Below are 18,501 nucleotides of genomic sequence, written 5' to 3' on the forward strand. Positions count from 1 at the left end.
AAATCCCGTTTCTATATTTTTGTAATAAAAATAAAATCAAAGATTGATAAAAAACAAACATTTATACAGGAAGAAATAATAAAAGCAGAGGACCCGATTTTTGCATGTCTTACGTTTTTTAAATTCCTAATTAAAAATTTGTAGGTTTCAACGATTCTAACTTACGCTGCACGAAAGATGAATAATTTCTCTCCACTTTGAAACGGACTGCGTGCAAAAATATAAATTATTATTCAATTCACAGCGATCTAACTTTGGCTAGGCGATATTAGGTACATTCGCGCTATAACTGTGCAATTTATATACCAAGGGCTAGTCCCTTTTAAATAAATAAATAATAATAATCGACCACCTACAAAATACTCCTCGTCTCTAAACTAACTACCCCGAAACGTTCATCCCCTAAATCGGCAGCCCCCCATCCATTCCAGGCGAAACACTTTTACTCCACTCGGCTCCACGCATCTCACCCTAATCTCTCCTAGGCTGCTCGCAGCGAGCGCATCGTAATCTACGATGCACACGAAGGAGCAACTTGGCCAGCGTGCACCGTTTCACACGTCCGCGTCGTTGCGCAAGCGAGCCTGCCGAGATTTCGATCTCTAATTAGCTGTATATCAAACGAGCCCGCTCGCCCCAGTCCACGCTTCTGTTCGCCTGCGAGCAGAGGAACGTAACCAATCGTTGCTTCAACGTTTCTCTTCGCCGTTTTACCCTCTTCCCTCTTTCGCCCTCTGCGCCGCTTTATAAGTTCCGCGTGGGTCCCGCGTGCGATTACAAACTACACACACGCTTCTTGCCCCCGCTACCCCGCCCCCCTCCTACGACCAGCGCCGCCCCCTCTCACCCCCAACCCTCTGCTCTTCCACAGGTCCGTGGTCCGCACGTGTTTGCGTTAATATCGCCGGTGCATTAATGTGTGTTGGTTTTGCGCCGTCGTATGAATATGTATGCGTCGCCGTTGCGTGGGATTTATGCGATGGTCTCTTTCGGTGCCACCCCTCGTCCTTCCTATTTGTCCTACCCCCGCAGAGCCTGTCTCCGTCGCTTTGCACAGCGCGCAACTCGCGTATTCGACGTTGCCGTGCCCCCCTCGCTGTGCAAACGGTTCGGGCTGCACACCGAGCGTCGCCTCTCGCGCTTCCGCGTCTTCATCCACCATCGAGAGCGTGGCGGGGACCGTTGCCGGTATCTGCGCGGAACGGTGACTTTGATTTGTAACTCGCTCGCGTTGCAATCAGCGGGGCCGACGAATGGACGGACAGATGAAGCATCGACGGGTACACGAGAGATTGTCGGATGATTAACAGTTTTCGGCATGGAAAGGGCCGTGCATCCGTGCCACCCCGCGCCCCCTATGCCCGGGGACGGTTGCTCGATACGGGCTCGCGAAGGAGACATCTGAATTAACGCTCTAGCCAGCACGGCCATAAACGTGCTCGACGAACGAATAGCTTGCGACCAGCGGCTGTCCCTTTTAGTGCTTGCCTCTGATTTCCAGGCCAGTGGCCGATGAATAGCATGACTGATCGTGACTTCTTGAAAATCTATGGTACCGTCACGTGTATAGTGCACTGTTTCGACGTTGCGCTTAACGAGAAACTTTATATTATACAAATGCCCAGCACTAATTCTGTCCTCCCAGAAATATGTACAGTGGCTCGCATTAATATTCGGACACTTTTTAAAATCGCATAACTTTTTTAGAATTGCTCCCAACAACTTGAGTTTTTTTGAGAAGCTAGAAGGATTAGTTTGCTAACTGACGCGTTTTGTCGTTTTGAAAAAAAAAATGTATTTGGTTGGAATAGCGAAAAGAATAGTAAAGGTCGATTTTTTTTGTCGCTGATTTCGGAAATTTTCGCGATTCTCTATTATACATATAAGTATGGCCACAGCATACGATAACGATAGGCTCTGCAAAACAAATGTACAAAACTGGAGGTCGTGTAACTTTCCAACATTTGCTCCGAATTGAAAAATTCGAACGGTTTCTTAAAGTATATTACAATAGCTTCAGTTAAGCGTACAGATATAAAAAAATATTAATTATTTAAGAAACCGCGGACTTAAGAAGAAATTTGTAACAAAAAGTATAAAAAATCAACATGTTTTTTCAGTTACGATTAAATGAATTATTCGATGAAGAAACTGAGTGAGAACTTAGGAAAATTAGACCTCTGGTGACGCTGGCGAGCACTCATCCCATGGCGAGGCTGGGAGGGTACAAGCACCCATTCGAAGACGGAACACTGTCATTGTGGAATAATTCGCGAGAGTGGGTAGTCTGATATTCTACGTCGATACGCGTGCAAAAGCTGGACGATATAATAGCTCACGATAGTTTGCATAAACGACCATTCAGCACAAAGTGAAGGAAGCTACTGAAATTCGTATCGACGCCACCGGTTTCTACCAGCACTCGACTTTCTAGCCACGCACACCTGCCGGGGGACTACAAAACGCTTCAGATGCTGACGCGTTCACGAGAATTCCGTTGTATATCCTGCCGAGGACCTTCAACCCCGCGGAAACGGCACTTGGTACGCAAGAGGGATCGTTTTCAAACGGAGTGCGCGGCGTGCACGCGTACACGGCCCGCTTCGGATTAAAACTCTCATCGGGCACTTTGTCCGTCGCGATGCTTTGGAAACTCGATTAGTTCCGCGGCTGGAGAGGGATACACGACTTTTGCGGTGCTTCGGTCAAAAGATAAAGCCAATGCGCAACGAGATTCTGCTGTGCACGGCTAACGCCGTGCCGTTTGATTAAAGCTCGGCACGAACCCGATTAGCTTTTTGCGATATCTCCCGACATGGCCGCGGATAACAGGAAGAGGCAGGCCGTCCTACCGGAAACAGACCTACCTCTGTCTGGATGAGAGGAAAAGTCGCGAGAGGCGTCGTTATCACGCTGCAAACGTCACTTTTCGAATTATTATTATTATTAAGGGGAATGCCCATAGTATACAAGTATGTACATAATTGGAGTGGTTACAGAGTCCAATAGTGATTAATTGCTGAGCGAGTCTATGAAAGGATCAACGTCACTGAAATGTTGATAGTATAATGTCGATAATAGAAGAAGTGCTGCATATTTGCAATAGGTTTGGAATACCACAGTATCTAATAAACTACTAACGCTATCGAATTTGTATCACCTTACCTTAGATAACAGGGGTAATCAACTAATGACGTTTGTGGGTGAACCGCCATTTTGACATTTTCGACTTACTCTGCAGAATAAGAAAACGTCAATCTCCAAAACATTTTTAGCAAGTATTCAATCGTTCCAATCATTGTCAAAATATGTAAAAACTTCAGAGTAAGACACTTAATCTACTCATATTTGCATGTTGCTTCTATGGTCCCGTGTGAGTTTTGCGATAATTTCCAGAATACAAAGTGTCACGTGAAATTTTGGGTATCAATGCCACGTTGCTAAATCGCAATACCGAAGGTGAAGGTAAGTTGGAATAAAGTTTTTCCAAATTACCTGCACCTTAATGAAATCGATACCTCCTGTCATCTTTCATTTCGACCAAAGTTTCAGCTAGTTTTTGTTTTTTTATTATTACTGAGAGTTTGAAATATAAAAGTTTATTAGTTTCCTTATATTATGCAGTTTTATTTGTGCCCATCCTCTGCCGTAATTTTGTATTCGTCCTAAACAAACTGTTATTCCAAATATACTGCACTTTCTCTATACTAAAAATTCCACCACGAGTTGCAAGTGTTTTTCAGTAACACCCCTTCATCTTTCATGGTAACATGTAACGAGCAGAAATTGCTATGATTTTTAATACTGATGATCAGTAGAGTTTCACTTTGTCTCTCCGGATATCCAAGTGTCATAAACCTGCAGAAAGTTAGATTGTTTACTATCAATTGACGATATATAAATATCTATCTGCTTAGAATATCCTCAGTGATCACAAAACGCTTCTAGCTATCGTACAGATCGCCAGCTGCCATCTGAGGGCTATGCTTCTGGGAATTAATCGCCCACGAAGCAGGCACCAAGCCCTCGGGGATGTATAAGAAGTCCGAGTGGATGCATAAAAATGAAAGACACGTGCACCGGAATTTTCAGCCCCCGAATCGAACCCATACAGAATTTCGAAACGCGTCCATTTCAGTAGCTTCCCCCAGGCTGGTCCAGCGCGTCAAAGGGTGCCCCGTAATTCTTTTTCAGCCGTCGAATCTTTCTCCTTCATCGAAAGCCAGGGCAGGCGAACGATGCCAATTTACCTCGGAATTGACTTTAGCGCCGAATAGAAAGCTACCCCGCCCTTTTCAGCCGCGTCCGTGCGCGGATAAGAGAATACGTACGTTCCATAAAAATCGTACGTGAACTCCCATGGAACCGATGGACTCCCCTCGACTCGAGTGGCCACTTCGTTTTAAAAGCTCCGCGGAGCGAAATTAGAACACGTCGGCACGGGGAGGAGAGAACCGAAACGGGAACGAAATCCCGTTGCTCGTTCGCCGCTGAATCGTCGGTTATTATAGGCCTGCATCGTCGCTCGTTCGTTTCGCCATCTACTCGATCCACTGCCTCTCACGGCCGAACGTATGTATTCCCTCCTGCCCCACGTTCCTTCGTCCATGGACGCGGTCGATCGCGTACCACGGTCGAGTTTGGTGAAACTTGAACTGGGATTGCGGGATAATTAGAGAAACATAGGGATACCTGAGAAAGGCGCAGGCGAGAGGGTTGTAATGAAAGACGGATGTAAAATGAAAGCATAGCTACCAGGGGAAAAATTAGTTGAAATCGTGGAGTCGCTGATTTCGAGGAATCGACGAGAAGAGTTAGGGAAATGAGCGAGCACGAAGTAAGAGCTTCGTGCTTTTCTCCAATCCGTCCGATCGTGTGAAGTCTCGCGGCGGAAAGTGCAAATAATTGACCAATTATCGAATTTTATACGTGCCCTTTCCAGGGCGATGTTTCCCTGTGATCGTTTCGCGAGTCGCGATCCAGCGAAATTGCATTTCGTTATTCCTTCTCGGTCACGCCGTCGTATTAACATAAATTTCCATTGTCCGTGCGTTATTTACGATCGCGATGCCGCTTCTGGCGGTCCCGATTTATTTCCATATCGACCGTATCCCCGGTTTAATAAATTTCCAGCGCGCCGCTCGAATGTGCACGCTCGCCTAAACGTCCCCCCGGTGATACCAGTTAAAAGGGAACCGAGACTGTTCCCTTTGATAATGGACGATCTATTTTACGGCGTATTGGCAATAAAATTCGCGCGCCCTGCCGGAAATGTCGACGTGGACACGCGTGCGGCGTTATCGCCGCTTCTGGTCGCTCTATTTCCACGGAAATTCTGCGCGGATGATTAACTGTCGACTAATTGACGCGCAACAATGCTGAATTACTCTCGATTTTGGCATTATATAGCAGCTTCGAATCTGAACGTGGGATAGTCATTGTGCTGCGCCAGTTTGGCTGGGAGTAATTTTGTAGAAAGGTGACGTCGATTAAATACTTGTTCGCTGCGACTTCACTGTTATACTTGGACATAAACAATTGGGATTCGAGGCGAAAAATTTGTAAACTAGAAGCTGAGGGACAAATGAAGTAGATACGATTGAATGAGCCATAAGTATGTAAATTAAAATTAAGAGAATATAGGGGGTGAATGTAGTGGTGATTTGAGAAATATGAATACACTGGGTTCTATGATACAATTGATCTGTCACTGTCAATTTTTAATCACCGAATGACAGAGAACCCTGGTCGCGTTTAAAATGGAGCTATTCTATTTGTTCGTATCGATGTGACATCTATTTTGAAGCCTTACCTATAATAGATGAGGTAGTGGATTGTGAATAATCGTTTTATAATGTGACTACTAAACACAGTAATCAAACGATTAATTATCGACATCTAACGGGTGAAATGAATTTGATAATTCAAAGTTGTTCATTCCATGTTAATTGAAGTCAATATTTAGAAATCCACAATATTCATGTCTTCCATGGCTGTTATTGGCAGCCTTTTGGTTTAATAATAAAAACAGCTAGATTTCATGTTTCATTAATAAAGCATAAAGATTTCTGAAGATAATTCAAAATTGTTCTTTCTATGTTAATTGAAGTGAATATTTGGAAATCCACAATATAAAAACAGCTAGATATCATGTTTCATTAATAAAGCATAAAGATTTCTGAAGAGGGGTAGGCAATAATAAGTTGAGTTATTACAGTCACAGTTATTTAAATAATTTTAATCCATGGATTAGTATAGGCATTTACAGAAATATTGATTATAATATATAGGGTAAAGGATCTGATAATAATGTTGACTGAATTTTCAGAGTATGGAAACTCTGCAAGAGAAATCACACTAACTTTGATTCTTCCTATTTAAACGAGAATAAAAATCTGTTACTAAAACGGTATGCACATTCCACTGGTTCATTAGAAATTTACGATCTTATCCATAACAATTTTCGTACTTCTAACTATCTAACTGGCAAGAATTCCTCTGCTCGACCTTCGAATGATCAAACACCCCTTCCCTGAAGAAGCACCGAGCAGCATAACCTAACGCAGCATCATGGTGCATCGAGTAATCACTTTCCCGAACTTCCCAGCAACAGAAGAAAGGGAAGAAACGAATTCCTCGACGCCACGGCTATTCCCATTTCCAATCTTCCATTACAGCCCCGACGAGAACCGTGGCGAAAGTTTTCATAGAAAATATGATGATTCACGTCACTTTCGGCCCGCTAAGAACCACCCCCCATCCACCCTTCGCCCCGTCTGCATAAATTCCACACCACCGCCGCCGCCATCAAGGAATCGCCCGAGTATTTTTGTCCCGTTATTCCGAAAGCTAATAGAACGGGAATAAAATTCCTCCCGGCGAAAGTCGCGTACCCCTGAAATTTCATTTCACAGCCCGTCCGACTCCAGCAAATATTATCGTAAATTTCCAACTCCCCTCCCGCCCCCTGCCCGCCGCGCCGTCCTTCCTATCACCTGCGATTCTCCATTGCTCATCTTCGTCTTCTCTTGCCAGCCACCGCTTTTGTCTCTAGCCGGTGAAAATATTTCTTTCCCGCGGGCCGATAAATCAACGTGGCCCATCCGACACTCCGGTCATCAATAACCGCGGTGCTTAGGCTTTTTCTCCGTGCCACCGGCGATGGAATATCGAAAGACCTCCGTGCGGGGGTGGTAGCAACCTCCCCGGCACGGTCCACCGTCCCCTCGACCCGCGCTGTTTCACTATTTTCCTTCGCCGAGGCTCGAAGAGGCATCGTGCTTCTTGTTTCTCGCATTCCCTTCGACTTTGCAGCCGCGGGGGTGCGCCGGAGTTGCTGCACCGGGCGCGCCGTGTCCAAAGATGTGCTTCGAGCCCGAAAAACTTACGAACCGGCAAGGTTTAATGACTTGGAACAACGGTGCACTCGGTTGCAAGTGGCTCGTTTATTTATCACCAGCGGCGGTAAAATGCGACGCGGTTCAAGGGGTGTTTCGTTCCTGCGCGAAAGCTCGACACGGGAATCCGCGCAACTTGTGCTGCATTCGATTTATGGCGCCGATGTGTGGCTCGCTCTGATTGGGATCTAATTTGTTGCAGTTTGCGCACGATCGACACTTTCAAACTTATATGCGAGGACTGGCACGTAATGGGCAACGGTGGAAGCTTCTCTATTACAGAGGCCAATGTGGTAATAGAAAGCTGACCTTGGGATTTAATTTCCCTTTCGATGCACAGACTGGGAATGTTTGGTATTTTATTTCAAGGAGCGTTTCATGTCACACAGATTGCTGATAGTCATTATGCGCTCTGATCTGCTTCTGGGATTTGTGATTTTAAGGTAACTTGTCTAACAGCTTCGATTCTCGATTTGAGTCTGGATGAATTAACACGTTATAAGTGGTCGGAAGGCCAGGGTAAGAAATGCTGAACTTTCCGAGGCAGTAGACTGTGTAGCCATGATTGGTCAACTGTGAGCAAACTTCAAGTGGCTTCATAGAAATATGCTGACCCAGGCACCGCGTTCGGTTCACTGATCTTCTGCTTTCAGAGCCCGCTGTCTTGATGTACACTCTGCGCGGCTGACACGATGTTTATTGATTTCTTTAGCTACGTTCGATTAACTTTTTGAACCGCCCTATTTCAAGATGACGACCAGTATGCCGCGGAGAGAAGATAAGAGGCTTCGGAAGCAGTCCATATAGTTCTACAACCCTTTCCCAACTACGAAGACCATGCACAGTGAATCACAAAAGCTGCTTTTATGGTTTTAAAGCTTTCAATTGATCTGGCATGAACCCTTGTTATTTTAACTTTATCAACTTTCGCAATAGAACTCTACTTTTTACCACTCAGCAATTTTTTAAACACTAGTAAGCCCCAGAGGAATGGCAAAACACAAACTTTAAGTTGACACTTAAAGTACAGGTTGTTTTTTTTCTAAACTGCACTGTCTCCGGATATTTTACAAAACCTTAACTCTACATTTAAGGCGAATGTCCCAATTTCTGCTCATTTAAGAGGTTACTCGTCAGAAAGAAGGTGTAAAAATTTTTTTTGCGATCTATCAAACTTCCATATATGAACATACTTAATACTTCATTGTATTCAAACTGCATTATTATTATTATTTATTCCATAGGTAACGACCCTTCAGTTTACAATATACCTACAATTAATAAAGTTAACAAAGAAACAGTGTGAAAGAAAAAAAAAGAAAAGCCAGTACAAAAATAAACGAACGATAAAACAAGAAAATAATAGCACTAACGAACTAATAAAATTAAAATTATAGACATCCAAAAAAGCATTCCATTTAAGAACAAAACACCGAACTCAAGCGCAATACACTCCAAACCCTGGCTAATTTCAGAAACGAACACCCCATCGATTATTATTTCCCAACAGTTAGAGGAGACTTTAAATCATCCTGCGAGACTGCAATCGATTCGGCGCAACCGCGTCTTAGCAACGGCGTCGCAGCGTTGCGACAGGAATCGTCTCGAGGAAGTGCATCTGAAAAAAAGACGCTGCAGCGTGAAACGCGAGTTAACGCGACAGGAGGGGCGACAAGTGTCTGTGCCCGTCGCAGACGCAACGGAGAACTGCTCGTCGAGTTCTACCAAGTTTCATTAAAATCAGCGAGGCAGTAGTTCTCGCCGTCGAGAGTACGGCACCGCTTAAAAGTTCGCCTGGCTGCGCCACCCCGCGGACGATAATTACTATGGCAATCGTCCGTTCCGATCGCTAGACGGAAAAACGAGGATAGAGATCAACGGTTGGGAGGTGATGGGGCCTCTCGCGAGGAGGAGGCCATTACGTGGTAATTCCGTGAAGATGACGGCGCCGCGGAGGTACGATATATCCAGGGCGAGTGGAAAGCGCGAACCGGGCGACCGTTTCGCCTGGAAATCGAAAGAAATTCGATGAGGAGGGCCGTGGGAATTACCGAGAGGGCAGGGGGGAGGGTTTAATCGACGACCCGCCGCGATTATGCGCTTCAAAGAAGTCGGACTTCGCCGACGGGTCCCGTGTCATCGAGCTCTCACCTGAGAGAACACATCTCGGATCGCTCTTTGTGCTGGGAAACTGGATTTCATCACGGAGTCCTCCTCGCTTTTCCTTCTCCTTCTTTTTGCGCGTGATGGGATCAGTGGGATGTTTGTTCGGTTTTTCTCCCCGCCCTTTTTTTTCTCGGTGCAGCTGATGGCACGAAAATGTTAGATGATAGGATTTCTCCAATGGTATTTTGCTATCCTTTCAAGTCTTTCCTTAGGGTAGGTAGACACGATGCGTTTTTAGATGTATATTGAAGGAGGCTGTACATATGTACCTTGAGCGATTGATAGGTTGAAGAAGATTTAGTCTGAGCTTTGCTGAATTATTTTGCGACTGTTTGCAGGAGCACATCGTTCCTCGAGGCATTCGCTCGATAGAGTCTGTTGCTTCCTGCTGTAGGCTTATAGTTTTGTTAGGAATGTTTAGACGCGGATAATTAGCGGTGTGTAATAATTCTGCGCGGAGGATTAAACAGGGAGCTCATTGAAATAGTGAAGAGGTAATTACGCAAAAACACGTTTCACGAGGTACGTACATTTACGCTTTTCATAAGATCTTACTCATTAAATTTACACAATCCTCTACCTACTCATTGATACACGAAACTCAGCATTGTACTGTTGTATTATATAGACATCATTTTCAATGCAAGAACAATGCGTTGAATGATGGAACGTTCGTGGTTGTGTGCATGCTTCTACATAATGGGTGTTTGCTTCCCTCTTCCCATTAGAAACCATTGATGAAAAGCCAGTTTTTGACATTTCGTTTCAGTTAAGATTTGTAATAATGAATATTGCAATGCTAATAATAGGAGACATCTGATATTTGTATTAGGTATGTTTGAAATTTAAACAGTGACTGACAGTTTCTGGAGCTGTTTATTTGTATAATGCTCAGATAGCCAAACACCCAGATAATCGAGTGTTTGGATAGATGAACACTCAGATAGTCCACTTCTTAGACAATTCTGCGATAGTTCAAACCTCAGATGGTCTAGCGCTCAGATAGTCGAACTCGCAAATATTTGAACGCTCGGATAATAGAACGCTCAAATAGTCGAACGGTCAAATATTCAAACGCTCAGATAGTCGAACCCTCAGATATTTGAACGCACAAATAGTCGACCGCTCAAACAATTGAATGCCCGAATAGTCGAATGCTCAAATAGTCAAACGCTGAGACCGTGGAGCGCTGTTACAGTCAAATGCTCAGATAGCTGAACGCTCAAATAGTCAAATGTTCAGATCGTGAAGCGCTCTAATAGTCTAACGTTCAAATAGTCAAAGGCTGAGGTAATTGAACGCTCAGATCGTGGAGCGCTCTGATATTCGAACGCCCTGATAGTCGAACGTTCAGACAATTAAACGCCCGAATAGTCGAATGCTCAAATATCGAAAAGCTCAGAGTGTCGAATCCTCCAGTATTTGAACGCTGAGCTAACGGAACATTCACATAGGTAGTAGGAAAACAGAAATTTTCCAGCATCAAGAACCATCCTCATCCCTCGCCGCCACTAGTTTCCTTCCCTCACAAAGGTATTTAAATCGGATTCTCAAGTTCCACAGGGTTAAGTGACTATTTGCAGACGTGTCCAAACGAATTTCACCGTGTATATCGATGGTTCCTCCCATGTCCCATATTCCACGAGCCTCAAACCGCTTCAAGCCGCGTACAATAGACAAGCCCGATTGCACGTTAACTCCGAGAACCACGAATTCCGTGCCGCGATTGACTTCGGCGCTAGGAGCTCCACTGTCTGCACACGCGCGAGATCCTGTGAAGGGACACGCGTGTAGAACGCGGGGCGACCAGGTATATACGAGAGTTCAAACACGGCTCAACGTAATTTGCAAACTTCGAGGCACCAGACCCAGAGTACACTCCCGCGATTCTGATTTCGATCGGGATTCTAAAGACGAAAGGCACACACACACACACACACACACACACACACACACACGGAGGACACGATGTTGTGTACGAATCGATCCGGAGCTTTCGTTCGACCCAGTTTACGATGCCCTCTCGATAAGAAGATAATTCCAGGCCTAGCGCTGATCGGAGCAGGACAGCGCGTTAAGTGCAATTGTGCGAGGCTCCGCGAGCGTTGAATGGAAATTGTGTGCCGAACCCCTGACAGATACTGGAGGAAATTTTCACGCACTAATAATCGTTTCGGAAAAACGATTGCTTATTTTGTCTGAAGGTGAAAACACTTGCAATCGTCTGAAAAAGTGGTTTATATTCTGAGGCAAATGTTTGCTAAGATAGAGGTGTCTTCTGTTGAAGATCGTACTACTTGATTGCAACTAAATTATTAATTACAAGAGAAATAACCAATGTTTAGATATTTTAAGAAGGAAAATATAAACTATTGAAGCACACTTCATATTTGTTAATTTTCACGGGGATCACAAAGAGTCTTCAATCTGCCATTTGCTTTTGGTCAATCACTCCTCGGAACGAAATAGGAATTTCATAAAAATGAATGCTCCACGATGCACTCTGGATATTTGAAAGTTCAATGGAACACAAAGGCGGAGAGCAGACCGTGGTTCCCTTTGGAAGCGTGTTAAAATCAGGGCGTACAAAAATAAAAATGCATTCGGCGATGGACACTCGGCTAATGACGATTAAGGGACGCCCAGACACAATGGCGACAACGATTCGAAAATTCCGCGAGCAGAATGCACGCGAAAACGCGGCCGCGTAATATGAAATTCCGGGACTCTCTGTCAATATTACCAGCGCTGAAAGAGCCGGAAGCTTCGAGTTTAATATGATTAAAATCGTGCTCTGTACGGTACACGGGGCGCCGCGGATAAAGCGCGCGAAAACCCGCGGGAAATATTTTCACGGGTCGCAGGAGACCTGACTGCATCGTAGGAATCTCGGTTGTAGTAATTAGTTGGAATCAAGGGATCGCACGAATTCCGCGAATTGCCTCTAATCGTGGACGATGCAGAGTGCGTGGGTGCGCTTTGTTCGCGCTCAAAACTCCCTGGTATTCTTAACTCGCGAATAAATCCCGTGGACGAGAACAATGGCGTCATATTTTTGCACTGCTGACTGCACCATTCTTCGGCACTGCTTAAATAGGAAGCGGTACATTCTACTTTTTCAAACCAAAGATTTTGAAACGTGGAGGCAAATATTTTTATGGTAGGTACTTGATAGAAAATAACGAACGGTGACTTCGCTTTCGAGACTCTGCTGCAAGTGTGTATCACAAAGTTATGAAGCATAAATTAATTTTTGTATGAACATTTTCAGGCTGTACATACAACTGTTTTTTTTCGCGTGATTTTTGCACGAAAAAATCAGGATTTCAACTTTAAGTAGCCGCCATTTTGTTTAAAATTAATATTTCGGAAAATTCTCTCCGTCAATCGGAAGATACATTAATATACTAACGAAATCTTTTTTGTTTTTTGATTTTAGATAATCTGGTTCCGAATGGCAGTGCTCACCGCAAAAGCAAATTTTTAAAAAGGCTCCTTGGATGTGGGTTGTTACTTTATTATAAACGTAAATATTATTCTACGAAAAAATTACCAAATGTTCTTTAATTGTTGCTCTTTTAAGCGCAAAAAGTTTTGTAAAAATATACGCTTCCGATTTTTAAAAAAAATTCACAAATATTCGCCTCTTTTTGGCCGCCTGACTAGGTATAACCCCTTAAGGGGGTATTAAACGGCAAAAATGAAGTTTCTTTTGGGTTGGATTGAAGGACGACTAATAATTCATTCAATTTGTACGTTTTATAATACTTTATTGTGAAAACCGGCTTTAAAGCCTACCGCGGCGCGTTTACCTGAATTAGCCCGCTCATTACTTTTTACGCTGTAACGCTCGCAATTTTTCGAATTTTTCAATGAAATCTTTTTTAAAATACTTCTAAGACTTGTGGCTACCATAAACAGTTGATAACAAATTTCGATTTGTGACCCCGAAATACCCATGTACCCCCTTAAAGAAGTAACATAAATAAAATAATTTTGAAGAATTTTCCCCACGCGAAATAGCAATTTCATATGCACCAACTTAGTAACGACTGAGGACCTAACAACTCTAATCAATTCTGAATGGAAAACGGAAATCTGTACTAACATCTTCTAAACGATCGTTTCAAATCGAGATTCCCGTGTGACGAGCCACTAAAAAATCTCGGCAAAAGCAATCTCGCCTCGTGACTACCGTGACAGAAGGGGTTAAAGGTTGACTGCCCCGAATGTACTTCAATCTTTCAATTACCACGGCTGCTTCTAAACGAGACGCAAGTTCGCTGGAGATTTCATTAAATGAAGAAATTAGAAAATTGGAAGGGGCCGGTTAGCAGGGAAGCAGATACACGGCAGACAATACAAGCCCGGCGGCGTACCCTCGTCGGTGCAACGCGCCTTTCCTTTATAGGTCACCTTGCCCTTTGCCGCTTTTGTCGGGCGTGCACGCTCCCGCGAGCAAGAAAGTGATTTTCTGCCGCGATAACCATGATTTCTAAGACACGCCGCCTTTACGGTGCAATCAGAGGCCCGGTTGAACGACCGGCAGACGCCTTTTGATGTCGAATCACTTCGACGTTCCCTCTACCGGCTCATCTTTCCTCCGCCCTCTGAAGTGGATTCACGCGACGAGAGCGCGCCACCTACGCGCGCCGCGTATTACGTTCACGCGACGCCCTTCTTCTTGTTTCTGTGATTTCGAATACCCGAACGAGTCTCGTATCGCTGTTCTGCGATCGGGAACTCGAGCGTCGAGTTGCTTGGAATAATCGCGAGCCCTTTGAACGCGAGCTCACCGATCCAACCCCGCTGTGCCCTTGCGAACGGCGGCCATTATGCTTTGATCTTGATGTTGAGGCGTAAAGGCGTGGTCGACGAAATATTTAAAAACGATTTCTCCATGCGTGGAGATTATTCTAATTGATCCGGTGGTCTCACTGGTCTATTTTAAACAATAGCCTATTTCTATAGGAAAGAACAGAGTCATGGTATGTACTTTGCAAACTTCCTTTCGACACCTGCAACCATCTCCTATCAACTTCCATTTCAAAACGAAGATTATTGACATCACAACGATTGTAGTTACGTCGAGGTCCTCGAAATGGCTAACTCGACCGTCTCACATCTGATATGTTTTCCCGACGACGAAGAAAGATTCAATAGTTACAGGTATACGAGCCCAAAAGAACCAAGATTCCCGACGGCCCGATGAAATATCATAAATCAGAAAGTCGTTGCGTCTGAGAAGTTTTCATAGCCGGTTGGTTCGAGGCCCCCTGTCCCTTCGCCCCGCCGACTATCTTCCCGTCGGTTCCACCCCCTCCCGCGTCTCGTTCTCATTACGAAGTTCCCGGTCATCAAATTTTATTAGCCCCCGGCTTCAAGGGTTCGCCTTACTTCTAACTCAATATCGTAGATTTGTAGTCTCGGTTTAACTACCCTCGCTTCATCCTTGTCCCTTTCCACCCTTCGCCCCTCCCCACCTCCTCCCAAATTCACCCTACCTCTCACTCCCATACGGACCCGTACACGCTCTCCTTCCTCCCTCTCGCGCCCCGTTCACCCACTCGGCTCGTCCCGTCTTTTCTTTGTATTTTCACCCCGAGACCCCAGATGTAAGCGCGCGGCGAGGCCGGGCGACTTTGAAAGCAGCAATAATTCCGTGCTCTACGGCCGAGAACTAATTTCCACCAAGTCTGAAGCCGGTGCCCCGCCGCCCGGAGGGGGTGATCCACGCTAGATGAAGAAGGGTGGACTCATCCCACCCCGCGATTCCTCGCGAGCAGTTCGTTTTCCCTCGCCCTTCACCCGGCCCCGCGTTTTATCGCCCGACAATGGCCAAGCGACTCGACCCTCTCCCCCTTCACCGACGCTCGCAGCCAATAAAAACCAGCGCGACCCCCTGGACGGGGGTGGCTGATTCCGCGGGTCAAGGTGGCGAAGGCGGAAGATTTTCCGGCGACTTCGCGACGTTTCTGAACGGGCTGTTTCGACTTCAGCGTGGGATTAACGAGCGGCGGATTCTTAGGGGTTGAAAATTGCTGTTCCACGGTTGGTCCGCCGCTTCGTTTCCACGTGGCAGAGATTCCTGGCGCGATTCTTTGGAAGTGATAAACGTTGGCTGATGCTCGGGCCGTCTGATAAGCTTCGGTGAGAGAAGCGTGTAAATGCATCCGAGTTTTTTTTAAATTTTTGTGCTGTGGGCAGGATAGGAATTTTTGGAATGTTTAGATGAAGAACGAAGTTGGTTTTATATGATGTTTGAAATAAATTGTAGTAATGGAGGGTAGGTCGTTTTTGTATCAGATGTTTTGAACTCACTTGCTGCACTTATATTCGGTCAAATTGCACTATTATAGTTTCATTGATACAAAAGTGAAAGCCCATGTGGAATATGTTTAATATTTCCGTACCAATAACTTATTATTTATATAAATGACGCGGAATGTATGTAGGGTAAGGGGGGAACACTGGGGATGTCCTTGCGATTTATTGCATATTTTGTTGGTTGCAACTGGGAATACAGAACTGTCGAATCACAAAGGGTTAGGTGCACTGTTTGCCTAAGCATAAGCTTCTGTTGTCAAGGTGAAACAAGAAATTATTTAAGAAGAAAATTACATAAGAAAATTAAATTCATCGAACCTTGTTCTTTACTGGTGGACTAAAGTAACTAAAATTTAATTTTCTCGATAGAGGTGTTTGTGGCGTTCCCCATTTTCTCCCTACCCTTCATATACTATATTAATCCCACTGCTTTCAATCAACATTTCCTTATTGAAACAGACTGAAGATCGAATTATTAGATAGCGCTCTATTCATAAACACAGTTTTGGACAATAAATGTCAGCTACCTAGGGGCATCTATTTTCAGACGAGAAGAGTTCTAGGAATCGATGGCACTTGTACAGCAATTAAATGGCAATATTCTCGAGGGGTGCAGCATTACGTTGTTGTACAATGCAACGCAAACAATTACCGTGTATAATTATCAAGAATGTCGTAATACTATACCCCCATGTAAACAGAGCCATGATATTGCGGGCTATTATTAACGCAGTAGAAACAGGTTGTATCAGTCAGCCATCGTTTGCAGTGGTACCCAGTGGGGAAGGCTACCGAGGGAGACTTACGTTGGCACATAATCAGCCAGCCGTGACAGTAGTACGAGTTTGTAGAAACTCAGACAGGAGTAGTTAACGATCACACGTTGGCGACAGTAGCAGATGTCAGAAATTAGACGGTGGCTACAGTGGTTCGCGCAAACATAAAATTGAAGATGGAGAAAATATGTAATACGTATCACTGTTGTATCATCATAAATCACTAGTAGATAATCATGGAAGTATGCTTAATTATGGTTTAAAAGACATCAGTCCTCCAAGGAGGAAAAGACAGTCCTTCATTTATCTTATCCGCGGATTTCACTTCTGGAGAGTGGATTGCATAATTTTTTAAGGAAAGAAGGGTTAAGATATCGTAAACAAGAGAAATTGTTAAGATCCTAAAAACTTAATGGCGAAATATATTTATACTCCACTAATCTCCAAGTAATAAATTCCTCCAGTAGGTGAAAGAAGTAGAAGAAATAGAAGGAAGTTAAGTAATCCCTAATCGGACGTGCAAGAAGACCAATATTTACCCAAAGAAAATGACAAAGAACAATAGGGTAGATGTCCCAATTACTGCCAGTGTCCCTACTACTGCCACATGATTTATTTTACTCAAAGAAAACGTACCGTATAAAGAATAGTGTACAATAATAATAAGAAGAACAGTCCAATTTAATAATAATTTTTTTCTTGTACAGTATTCTTTATACGTTACGTTTTTATTAAGTAAAGTAAATCAAGTGGCAGTAATAGGGACACTAGCAGTAAATGTGACCCCATTTAATAATCTACGACACAGCCTGAAATCTGCAGCTACGACTTCTTCACCTATTAAGCCAAGAAAAATCATTTTCTAATATTTCCCTCAATCCCACAGCCTTCCAATAATTACCCCCGGCAAGCGGATCGATCGGCAAGCATTCGAAACGACGTTATTAAAGAGTTACGCGTAATAACCGTAATCCTGAACGTTGCTCGTGCCCGGGAGCAAGTATAATTCCTTGGAATCCCGTTATCGGGGCCGAGTGGGGGGTGCACGACAAATTGAAGTTCGCGAATGACGTATAAAAATTAATGAGGGCACAGTTAGACGCCGCGTAACATACTCGACGATCACGAAGATCCACGTAATCCTCTTACGTCGCTGGATCTTCAGATCCGCGTTGACCGACTCATTCGAGGGGCCGCCAGCTGTAAGCCTTTAAACCTATCCCCGAGGAACCAATATCAGACCAATTTCGAGAAAACGGCGTCACGACGTATGTATCGACTGACGGGTCGCAAGCTTTTCGATTAAATTACCCGTGGCAGACGGATTGATAACGCGTTGCTTGTTACGAGCTAGGCTTCTGTTCATCCCTTACCTAATACCTAGTAATCACGAACACACACTGTTTCCTTTCTATCGATTACATAAGTGGAAAATGTTCAATTTAGTGGCAGTAAATTCACGACACAGATGAACTTTAGAGGGATCACTTAGGTCTTATAAGTTTTAAGTTATGAGAAAAATATACCTACCTAAAGTCGGGAATCCACCGGGAAGCTAAGCTATGCTATGCGATGCAATGCTATGCCATGCTACGTTTTAAAAAAAATTAGATTCAATACTTTCTTATGGAACCGTTTCCACCAAAAGCTACGTTCAAGCATAGCATCGCATAGCATAGCTTAGCTTAGCTTCCCGATGGATTCCCGGCTTAAGAGATAAGCAAGCACCAGTTCGCATTGTTTCAGAAAACAAATACGAATCAATACACGTACCATGATTAGATTTATATAATTGTATTCCTATTCCAAAGATAGCGTACTTTCCGTCTGCATAT

At 44.2% G+C, this 18,501-nt stretch overlaps 1 protein-coding gene across 11 annotated transcripts in view; it reads right to left on the reverse strand.

Annotated features, from left to right (window-relative positions):
* Positions 1-18,501, reverse strand: part of LOC143368432 (uncharacterized) — a 539,066-nt gene that overhangs the window by 96,965 nt on the left and 423,600 nt on the right. The window lies entirely within an intron of this gene.

This window comes from Andrena cerasifolii, chromosome 4 (genome assembly GCF_050908995.1).
Source record: "Andrena cerasifolii isolate SP2316 chromosome 4, iyAndCera1_principal, whole genome shotgun sequence".
NCBI classification, from domain to species: domain Eukaryota; kingdom Metazoa; phylum Arthropoda; class Insecta; order Hymenoptera; family Andrenidae; genus Andrena; species Andrena cerasifolii.